This window comes from Xyrauchen texanus, chromosome 13 (assembly GCF_025860055.1).
Source record: "Xyrauchen texanus isolate HMW12.3.18 chromosome 13, RBS_HiC_50CHRs, whole genome shotgun sequence".
Lineage (NCBI taxonomy): Eukaryota > Metazoa > Chordata > Actinopteri > Cypriniformes > Catostomidae > Xyrauchen > Xyrauchen texanus.
Genome location: NC_068288.1, coordinates 23542369 through 23554825, shown reverse-complemented (window position 1 = coordinate 23554825; position 12457 = coordinate 23542369). Strand labels below are relative to the sequence as shown.

General features: G+C 37.2%; 1 pseudogene; it reads left to right on the top strand.

The window, feature by feature from the left end:
- The first annotated feature begins 714 nt into the window (after positions 1 to 714).
- LOC127653861 (uncharacterized) lies at positions 715 to 7179 on the top strand (annotated as a pseudogene).
- The last annotated feature ends 5278 nt before the right edge of the window (positions 7180 to 12457 follow it).

Genomic DNA, 12457 nt, shown 5'->3' with positions numbered 1-12457 from the left:
TAGTCAGTAGTACAATTCGTATCATTCACAGTAAGCACCGCTCCACTGTGATGTTTCCAAGCATATTTTTGCGCATGTAAAGAGGATGATTTTCTACGTCGGTATTGCAGCGTGAGTAAAGTACAAAGCCTATAATAACTGGCAGAAGGCAGTAAGAGAAACAGGAAGTCTGTTATAACTTCTGCATACATTAATTGAGCTCGACGAAACTTCAGCAGTGTGTTCGCTGTAAGAGGCCGATCGCATGGATGTTGCTATTGTGAGTCAGTTATAGCGCCACCAACTGGCAGAAGGAAGTGTGTCACTTTCAAAATGCTTTTAAATCACCCCCTTATGTCTCAAGTGAACAAACAGACCAACAGAAAGTCAGATATTTTGGTTTGAATGTGGATTTCTTGGAATTTGCACACATCTTCTCGACGGTCGAAGCGAGCTTACGTTATTGCCCGTCGTGCGCGGCGACCCTAAAGGCCCAGGGGTGGCGGTGCCACCAAAGTGCGTAGGACCCTATTGTTTTCGTTAGGATTATTATTATTAGGGCCCAAGCACAAAGTGCGTAGGACCCTATTGTTTTCGTTAGGATTATTATTATTATTATTATTATTTATTTTTTTACGACTATTGGGGCACTTTTGGGGCTCTTAACGTGCTCAAAAACTCTTGAAACTTTGCACACTGGTCAGAACCCGCGGTATTTTCTGTATTCTCGTTGTTTTAACGTATGAAGAAGCAACCCGTTCTCATCAATCTGCGTATAAATAACACGACTTTATACTTCCAAATTGCGTGCATATGATACGCCAAAATCCAATTTTGCGTGCATATGATACGCCAATCCTTCCCATTAACATCAGTGGAGAGCAGATGCGTCGAAATACCTTCAACGGCAATGACGTCACAAGCGAGGCTCAGTTCGCCCAGTTCACCTGATGCGCGTACATCTTCAAACAGGTAAGGAAGGACAACAGTCCTTTTTTGTAATCAGATCACGGTGTTAAATGTATTATTTTAATTATTTCAGTGTTTCTGTTACATTGGGCCATGTGTCAAAATGGCAGCGTAATGCGTTAAAATTAGTAGTTAGTGGAACCGTGGGCTGCTCCGTTAGCACAGCTGGTAACAAAAAACAGTCTTTAATCATGTTTTGACATGGGTCTTCAGCTTTTAGACATGGCTGATGATAGCACTAAGTTACAAATCAACAGACTGAATTAAACGCTAACGTTAGCCTACGGGACTCCCCAGGGGTCAATAATGTGGACTAATTAGTGCGCATGGACTCCTAAACCGGATTTATTCCCAAATTGTGGGCAACAGACCGTTTATTGGCTATGCCTGTAGAAATGGCATGTAACGTTATATAATCCATGCTGCATCTATAAATGTTAACGTTATATGTAATTCTGATGTGGTGTCCCTGTTACCGCTCTAACGTTACATATTATACGTGGGTGCTGACACCAGATCAGTATTTCGGATCATACGGCCTACATTCACTATACCAGCCGATCTGAGATCTGCTAGAATAACAGCCACGTTGGTATAATTCAGACAGGCATTACTAGTTGCTTGCAGAGGCATGATACAGTAGGGTTGGATTAGGCTTCAATTCCCGGGATATTTGATTTCTAATGGCATCATATATAGTGCAGTGTACCTAAAAGAAAATTGAGCACGATTTAGATTAGAGTTTTTGTCTCCAACAAAAAAACAAAACAATATTAAGGTATTAAGCCTGACTTTATTCTGCCGTTCCCATTGTGTCATTCCCATTATTTCACAATATTGGGTAACAGTACTGTCACACAACCTCATCTGTTCTCAAGAATATGGAAGTTCCATTAATTAGAGAAGGAAAGGACTAGTAGTAAACCAATGCTTCCAAAGTATTACATAGTATTCAATGAGTGCATAATTCCTACATTGATGATCTATTCAGACAATCTTTCAGTTGACTGAGCTATTATGTTGTATGTTTTGTATAATGTTTTTAACTGTTCAAATTGCTATCTTGCTACATGTAAAGCACTTTGTGATTTTATCTGTGAAAGTTGCTATATAAATAAAGCTTACTTACTGTTATAATGCTAATAATGACACATTTTTACCAAAAATGTACACATTAATATTACAAAAGTTACTTGTCATTACCATAAAATAAGTTACTTTGTGATATTATCCTATAATGTGTGTTGTGTAAAGTGCTACCCATACTTACTTTGATATCACACACTTACTTTACCTTGCAGTTCAGGTGAACAATAAAGACAAATTTATGTTGTTTTTTTATCTTTATAGTGACATTGGAAAGACATCATGTGATATGCTCACATCAGGTCCTCCCACAGAATTAAATATTTTGTTACGTGTCATGTCGATAATTATAATTTATTTTTGTTTTGTTTGTAGTGAAAATGCCAGGTGGATCAACTCTTCGACAGTGCACCCATTGCCTGGAAAAGATAAATTGTGCCAATAGAAGATGCACCAAGGTAAATAATGTACAATAGGCTATTGAACTGTCTAACTGCTAACCCCCATTTTCATGCATTAAAGCCAGAGTCATTAAGTCCAAATTAAAATAAACTTTATTGGCATTAAATATCTCCATATTTGTTGCCCATGCAATAGTGACAATAAAACAGGAGTTTGCAGTGGAGACATTAAGTTCATCATACAAAAGACAGAAAGAGTTTTGTTTTGTTACACTACAAATTTGCATCACAGTAGGTATTTTTCAAAATGTTACATTTCCCACCTGATGGAAAGGTACCTGTTGTTATTGAATTTTTGACTATTGGTTCCTTTAAATAACATCCTCTTACAAGGCTACATATTTGACATTGAATCTGTCTATTACAGACAGTAGTTTGTATTGTGGTGAATCTCAACTGTGGTCACTCAGTTCTTTTAAATTATCCATATTTTAAGAAAATGGCAACATCTCCACTAGCGCATACAATAATGACGACTTAAAGGGATAGTTCACCCAAAAATAAAAATTGTCATAATTTACTCACCCTCAAATTTGTTCCAAACCTGTATGAGTTTCTTTCTTCTGCTGAACACAAAAGAAGATATTTTAAAGAATGCTGGTATCCAGACAGTTGAAGCACCCATTGACGTCCATTGTAGGGAAAAAAATATGTTTGGAACAACTTAAAGGTTAGTAAACAATGACAAATTTGTCATTTTTGGGTGAACTGTACCTTTAAGTTATAATGTCTGTGGCCAGATAATGGACATTCGTATTTTCCATTAAAATATGGATACATATCTAACTAGGTTTTAGCATTATGCCTTTAATATTATTAAAATGTGCCGGTGCATTGACTCAGCTGCATATTTAGTCTGTCTGTTCAATGAAGTGCATGAACTTGGTATCCAAGTTATTATTTAGGCCCTTGTAAATAGAGGGCTAGAAAATCAGCAATGCTTGATCAACTGGACCACAGTTTAGATTTTATAAAAAAAAAAAAATGTAATTCCCATGAGTCATACCGCTCTCGCTTGTCTCTCTCCCTTACTCAGTGTGGGAAGCTGCTGGACATGAAGTCCAGGCAGACGACCCGTATGAAAGGGTTCCGGACCAGAGCCACGGAATGGGCACAAAAAGTCCCGCAATCAGGCAAAGATTTTTGACAACAGTGCCCTGCTGGTAATAAACATTTTGTCTTTCTCTTTTGGTCAGGCATTTCAGGTTCCTGTCAACATTACAGAAATATAGAATTGTATTTACATTGTGCAAGGAAGCAGCAACTATGGTAATGTCATGCAGTTGTGTGTCATGATGTCATCAACCCGACTGCATTTGCAATATTTCAGATAATAATGAGCTAGTCCATATATAAATATTAAAACAATACACATAATTTAGCCCTGCCTACAACTTGTATTCATTCAGCCCCAGTATCTAAGGCCACTTTACACTAAGAGGTTTTTCTGTTGGTTTACTGCACTGTAAAAAAAAACTGTGAAATGCATGGCAGCACAGGGTGCCAAACGTTTACCATTAATGAAAATATTGGTTAAAGATCGTTAAAAAACAAATGGTCAATGACTGACAGAAGCGTTTAACAAAAACTGTTAAATTATATTAAAAATATCCTAATTCATAAGTGTTTTACAAAAAAAAGTTATTTTACAGGTAGTTCTAAGATGATTATTGTGAAACATTCTCTATAAAATGTAAATCTCTTGCAGTTAACAATTAGCTAGCAACAGCACACACACGAATGAGCTGATATAACTATCATTCCATTAGCAACTACAGGATGTTTTTCTATGTTAAGGTGGAGAAACTGAAGGCCCTTGGGTACTTTCCCCTCCTGCTGTGGGGAAAGTACAGACCACAAAACAAAAAGTGGAGGGCCCAGCTCCAGTGCCCCTTTGAGCTGCCAGTGGTAGCGCATGTGGTCCTGGAGAAGATATTGTGCCTATTTGAAGGTTTGTTAGAAGGTAGGTCACATCACAACATCAGTACATTCATGACTCTCTATTAAGATTGATCCTGTATTGTGTACCTATCCAGTTGGATCGGTTTTAAATGTCAGTACAGAGAATTTTTCACACAATCTAGGTTGCTGGTGGTGGGTAATTTTGTTCTACTTATCTTTTGTCTTAAACTTTTTATATTTCTTTGGTTACTCACATTTTGAACCACATACTGCATCTTAAATGTCTTGTTTTGTTTTATTTTTTTTAACACAGCATGTGAAAGAGAGGAGGTGGGGCAGCAAGAGAGGACAGGAGAAGATGAGGCAGAAAGAGAAATAGATGATGAAGACCAGAGAGGACATGGGGGGCAACATGAAATAGGAGAGACTGAGAGGAGGGACATGCAGGACATGGAGATGGAGGCACAGGAAGACAGAGTAGAGAGTGAGAGAGTGAAGAGAGGAGAGATAGAGGTACAGGAAGAGAGAGAGAGTGAGAGAGTGAAGAGAGGAGAGATAGAGGTACAGGAAGAGAGAGGAGAGAGTGAAGAGAGGAGAGATAGCGGCACAGGAAGACAGAGTAGAGAGTGAGAGAGTGAAGAGAGGAGAGATAGAGGCACAGGAAGAGAGAGGAGAGATGGAGGGACAGGAAGACTTCGAAGAGCTGGGACTGATGGAGACAGACAAGCAGAGAGAACAGGCAGAGGAAATGGGGAAAAAAGAGATTGAGGCAAAGAAGAAAGTAGTAGCAGCAAACAGGTAAGTGTCAATACAGAATAGAAGAGGCAGAGCATTAAGGGCAATCTTGACTATGTAGAATATGAGATACAGAATGGTAAAGAATGTGTCCTTGTATAAAAGGAAGTAGTACACCACACTAGACTCAGAAGTCAGATGGTATTTCACAAGTTGCTCTTTCTACTTTTTCTTATAACGTGGAGTTATTTGTATGGCAGCAGTTTGGTATCCGGTGTGCCATAATGCAATGTGCAATGCCCAATGGTGAAGTCATCAGAGAAGTGTCAACAGATTGTCCTGCATTGCGGTGTACTCGCAAGTATTCACCTGGTTTGCAAGGCAGACACCACACACCTCTATTGCATTTTACACATGTTTTTTGTTTCTCTATACAGGAAGTCAGCTGTCAAAATTTCCGCTAAAAGGAAAAGTAAAAGAAGCCAAAACAATGATGATGGTAAGAAAAATGCTATGAAGTATTATTAATTAAATAATAAGTCCTAAACTCTTAACTAATCCTAATCTAATAGCTTTTTGGCCCACAATATAATATCTTCTTATTGCTAGTTTAGTACATTACAGGCCTGATAACAAATATAAAACTATTAACCTAATATTGGTTGAAAATGTCTTTTACTTGCCTAATTGACTCATTTTACTGAGGAATAATCCAGGGAAATTATGATGTGCATTTACTTCTGGTCTTATATTTCAAAGAGAAATGCATACAATACCCTTTCTGTGGGTTTATACGGTTAAATTGCAATAGTTGGTTCTTACATAATTTATTCATTTTTCGTTACAGCTTGCCAGTATCACAGCACATTGGACATTTTCCCAGTGCAATATGTGTCCAAGACACGTGAAAAAAAGGTGAGCAGCTTTTCGGTGAACATTCTGTACGACTGTAGGTGCGTAAATTGATACTATACTACACCAGGAGAATAGTGCTGAAATTGTTGCCTTTTGTCAGAAAAGTCTAATTAAAAAGTAGTTAACATGTTAAATCATTTGCTGTTAGAGCGTTCTAAATATTAAACCAAAAATTTTATGTTTTGGTAATTATATGGCGATTGATTTTTAGAGGCTGGGAGGAAAAATTAAATGAAATATTTAATTATGAAATAAAGTATGACTTTGGTTTGTCTTTTACCCTCTTCCCAAGGGCTGTAAAGAAGTCCTGGTCCATTGGCTCCCGTGTCCGTCATGGTAACATCAGCTTTCTTGTTTAACTGATTTATGAGTTGTCCTTAAAGGGAGAGTTAACCTAATAAAGAAGCCTGTCTGATTTACCATGAATTGGGAGTTATTTGTGTAATAAGTTTATGTAATAAGCACCTGGACCAGTCTTGCATTTCTTTTTGGGAAGTCAGGCGGGCTGCTTAATTCGGATGAACTAACACCTCTCCACATGTGGCATCTGTTTTTGCCTACAGAGAGATAAAGCTACACAACTACAACATACGTGTACAGTTTAAAATGTCATTACAAAGTGACAATAATATAATTTGAATATAAATATACATTCTATTCTGCTTTCTCCACCCATTCTGTCAAAGAAATATGTAGAAGCCTAACAGGGTTTATAAACCATGTCAGAGGCTATCCTTATATTTAACCTATTTCAGAAATTAAATACATAATTTCTGTACGTTTTATTTTGCCATTTCTTTCAGCCAAAAGGCCTGGCCCCCATCTTGGGAACTGCAGGAGAACATAAGAATGACTGTGTCATAAATGTCACATTGATGGTGCAAAGAAACAAATGTTGTGTATATTAAATTGATTACATATATGTTGTAAATTAAATGGTATTTGTTTATAAATCTGTTTCATTATTTGTTCATTAGGGCTGGGTGTTGGGAAGGCATCACGTCCAATATTTCCATCATCCAAAAGGCCAATCGTTGTATTGTGCAGTTTGCCTTTTCACAACCTTCCACCCAGAAAAGCTAGTTTGCATTGTCTGGCACTTCCTATGAGCATTTCACAATAAAAGTTCTGTTGCGGGTTTTGTTGTTTCTCCCTCTCTGAAAACATGGAATTGACATTGTTACTGGAGTACTTGAGGGTGTATAAATATCTTTCATTTTGTCCTATGACAAAGTTTCATTTTCACCTCATTCTGGCCCCATATATTCAAGCTAATTAATAAAGCACAAGCACCCCTGCATGTACAATAGTAACCCCAAAAACTTTTAAATACCAAAATAATAGAACATTACACAAAAATAGATATCCCCTATTTACTGTCTTTTAACATAGAGGCAAAGCATGCATACATTCCGTGAATGGGTATATATGTGTGTATAATGCATTCACTTTATGGGAACAGGTATGTGCAATATATGTGCACAATAAAGGATAAAACTGCAAATTACATGTAATGCTATTTTTGTCTTAATTTATAAATATTTTATATGTATCAATATATAGCCATACATGGTCAATGCATATATTTACAAACATAAGCACTAGTTTCGCATATGTATATGAAAGGTATTATATAATATATTTTTATATTTTGCAGTATATTCCCATATATTTTTGTTCCGTAAGGGTAACCTTTTTAATCCTTGTAGTACTCAAGATATATAGCCAGCTTTGGTGTTAAGAATAACCTTACAGTTGCATTTTGTTTTCATAATCTTCGTTAAGTGTATGCATATTATCTTTAGTTCGTTGCTATGTTGGTTGCTATTGATGTTGCTATCGCTGAAACCACGTAGCTTGCATTACGTACTTCTGCCCGGAAGTACTTTCTTCATAGACACCCGCTTTTTAATTATCTTCAATATTTCTCTACAGAAAAACAAATTGATAACTCAACAATACGTTATGTTCATGTTAAGGCTATCACTTTTAATAATTTCTCATTGGAAAATGTGCGAAAAAAATCTCAGTTTTTGGTAGCATAAGGTTACGGAAGTGTGTTGTGGGCGGAGTTTGCGCGTTATACTCCTGTTTTGGCTAAAATATCTGAAATAAACCAACATATCTACTTTTTGTTAACATAGATCATCTAGATGCAGTGTTATTACTAGTTCGGCTGTACTAGATATTTAATATATTCAGTAGATATATCTTTTTACAACCCTACTTTGCAAACCAGAAGAACTACAACTGTAGTGCTGATTTGTATCAAGCTGCATGGTGTGGATATAAGGGAATTGTAGTTTTTAAAACATTAGTGTTTTTCTTACAATTGGAGGTTGTAAATAGTGAGTTGGGAGTATAGTGGGGGGTTTAGTGGGATGGTAAACACATCTATGTAATCAGATTTTAAATATCTAATTGTTAAATGGGGTCAAATTAATTAATCCATATTTTATCCATATTTGGTTAACTGCCCCAAAACTGCCCCAGTTGTTGACTATACTCAGGTCAAGAGCTCTCTATAACAGTTAGTCCCATATCTGTAGCCCCTTTTGTTGCTGAATTATAAGCCTTCAAACATGCACAGAGGTGAAGGTTCAAAGGTCAGTGTTTCAAAGCAGGAGCCATGTAGACTCTTCATACTAACATATGTTACTCTCCAGGTCACGGCCTTTCCAATGATGTATTTGGTTCAGCTATACAACAAAGTTTTAATTTTCTCATTTCTCGGACACAAGCCATCTCAAGTCTAGTTTCAGCATGCAGGCTCAATATAAAATAAAGCTTTTTGTTTGTTTCTGACTGTAAACAGATTTACACGCACACACACATACATGCACACACACACAGTATCTATGTTTGTGAGGACATTCATTGACACAATGCAATCTCTAGGTCCTTACCCTAACCCTACCCATCACAACTAAGTGTCTGACCTGAACCCTGACCCTAAATCTGCCCAAATCCTCATTATAACCTGATCCTTAAAACCAGCTCTTGACCCTCAAACTGACATTTACAGGCTCTGTACCGGTCAAAATGTCCTCACTTTACTCTCTTAGCCCTCATGCCGATGGTCTAAAACTCAAACTGGTCCTCACAAAGATAGTTGTACAAGTACACACACACACAGCTTATATGCATATCTATTTATGCTAATGCTGCTATGATGGTAAAAAAAATAAACACTAAAAGACCATGGTCTATGATGGGTAGTCATCTCCTCTTGTACTTGTAACATTATTATTGCTATTTAAAAACGAGAGTGCATTACACATACTGTTGGCAATGTTGCATCCTACAAAAAAGGGCAAATAGTTTTCTATTTACATTTTCCTCCTTCCAGCACCTGTCACTGTGAGAAACTACAAACCCCATTTCCAGAAAAGTTAGGATATTTGTGCATCAGTGCCCATGGCATGGGTGAGAAGGTACCATTGACACAGGGGCATATATTGGGATTTTATATTCCCCTTCTGGCATGCTTTAGCTCCTCCAAACCACCTGAATGCTCCTACATGGTCTGGATTATATAATGTAGTAGCCTCAATATCCCTGTTTATAAAGTTTCCTACATGTATCTCTGAAGATGACACTGTTATGAACAGTCTCCACATCTGATATGTGGCTCCTACCATGGGATGAGTTGATAATCAGATGGATATGGTCATAACATTTACTTTGCATGGCCTCAGATCACTGAGCTTCTTAAAATGATATACCAAGTTGGGCTGTTGCTAAAAGGTAAATCATAACTGATTATTCATATTGCCATGTTGTTTGTATTCAAAGCAATCTGACCCAACCCTGTTTAACTATAGTTGATATACATTTAGACTATAACTACAATGGTTTTACATAGTCAGTATTGAAGTATATTACACTGCCAGTAACTATCAGTGTACAATATGTTAGTTTCATACATCTATCTTAACATGTGACCTGGTGTGACTGTGAAGTTCTAAAATGTTGGTAGTTCAGGTTGAATCTGAAAGCTCCCAGTTCTCTCTTTTTGTAATGCTTGATGTGTGATGAGCCAAAGTCAACTCAATAGTCTGATGACAAATCAAATTTGTATTTCTGTTTCCATACACATATATACAGGTATCAGCAAATATTTTACAGACATTATCAGTTGCAAACATAACCATGATTATTACAATTCCAGTAACACAAAAAAAAGAAGAGTATAATCTGAGAGCATATGTAGCAAAATACGGATAACTGCAGGAACAAACAACTGAGGAGTCACTTTGTCACTTTCAATCTAACTCACTTACAAAAACAAGATCTTTTGTCAAGACTTTAAAAACCTTTTCAAGTCATCAAAGTACAAGTCAAAGCAAAATGGATTACAACTGTGACTTGAGTCCCAAGTCAAGTGACTTGAGTCCCCACCTCAGCATCATTATCATTATCATCCTCATCATCATCCTCATCCTCAGAGCTGAGGTCACATTGCCAGTCCATTTCCCCTTCATCTTCTTCCACCAGCCTAGGAGTTGGTTCGAGAATGCCTCTGTATGTGCATGCTACAGTCTGCTGCTTGAGTCTGAGGTTATGCAGTCTTCTCTTCAGTAGACTGATGAGGCCCTTGCACGCCTCCTCTGTGAATCCATTGGGATAGCCTATAAGTCCACACATGAAGAGTAATGGAATTACCGTCACACTAAACATTTTATCAGAGAGAGCTGATTTATGTTAGAACAAATGTTAAATACAAAGTCAAATTGGAAAATAATAATTGGATAAAATAATATTTGAAGGCCATGTATCCTTAGTTCTTGAGCCAATACTAGCATGATTGCTTTTCACTTGAAAATAGTTTGACCTATGAATTTTAAAGTGCATAAAGCCATATAGTTTGATTTACACTTACTTCCTGTTTTTATGCAATCTGAAATGGTGGCTACCAGTGTCTGGACCTTTGCAACGGAGTCCTTAAGGTACTGACAGTGCTGCATCATCTCCTTCACAAGGATCTGCTTTTCTTCTGTCAGTCGTGAGACCAGCATTAGTTGGTCAAAAAGCTTCTTCTTGGCGAGAATGTCTATACCGTCTGAAAGAATGAAAACATCATACATTAATAAACTAATTTGATGATGATACATTTTAAATAAACAAAGTTAAATATTAATACAACACCTGTGTTCTGTTCCTGCCAAGGCCAGATCATGCTCTCTGCAGCTTTGTTGGAGAGTTTCTGCACAACCGAGTGTGTGTCCACAGGATCACCATTGGGTGTTGGTTGTATCTCTGGATCTCACCTAGCAAGCGCTTCTTTTCTTGGGCAATCTTCTGAGTAATCTTCTGACGCCTTTTGTTGCGATCTGTAATAAGAGCAAAAACAATGGTATTACAAAAGAGCTGCCATGGCATTTAATGAACAGAAACAATATAACTTCCATCTGCATCACTTACATTTACTAATACATACCATTCTGTCTATAAAGGTAGTGCTTCTTCTGACAAATGCTCACAAAGAGTGCTTCGATGGAGATCTGCAAACCACGAGCATCAACAGAACTGGCTGCTACATTTCCTAAATTCAAGTTAAGAAGAAAGAGAAATGTTTCAAACACACTTAAGTTTTCTTAATTGCACATAGTACAGCAGCAACAGACACACTTTAAGACAATGCAGAAGTATAAATTGGGCTTTACTGGCACATTGTGCTTGGTCAGTCATTTCCTACCTCAAATAATATTGTTCCATTTTGGTCTGATTTGCATGAACATGCACCAATCATTCTGTTCTCATTGCTAAAATGTTTACTTTCTTTAAGTCAAAATACTAATTGAAGACTTATGACTTGCAAATAGTGCCCATCCCCACATCATAATTTAACATTAAGCTACAGCTACATGCATTACAACCAAATTACTCCAACAGTGTTTATGTATAAAACAATATTGCCCTTACCGCTACTGGCCCACTGCTTGACATCAACAACCCACTGCTTTAGCATGTCATCACTGCAATGCAACTGGTCCTGCATCTTCTTCAGGCTCTCTGTTGCATCTAAGGTGTTTTCTACTGTCTGCAAAACAGCAACACACTGTCATTTCATAAAATACCAAAAAGTATGTTCCTGCCTGATTTAATATAATGACATATTCGACTACATATACATAGCTGAAGTGATGCATTTTGGGTGGACTTTAAGTTGAAATTTAACGGTTTAAAATAGTCCATCCTTTATCAATACATGAACATACCTTTTGAATCTGGAAGACAAGGCAATGTGGAGGCCATTCTCTTTACGTTGATTCCACCCAATAGCATGGACAGTAAGCATATCAGTTCTTACTGTAAAGAACAATAGAAAAATCACAATAAATTGTAAAATGTTAATGTGTACAATTGCAGGGGAGCAGGGGTCAAAGAAGCTTACAAACCTGACTTGG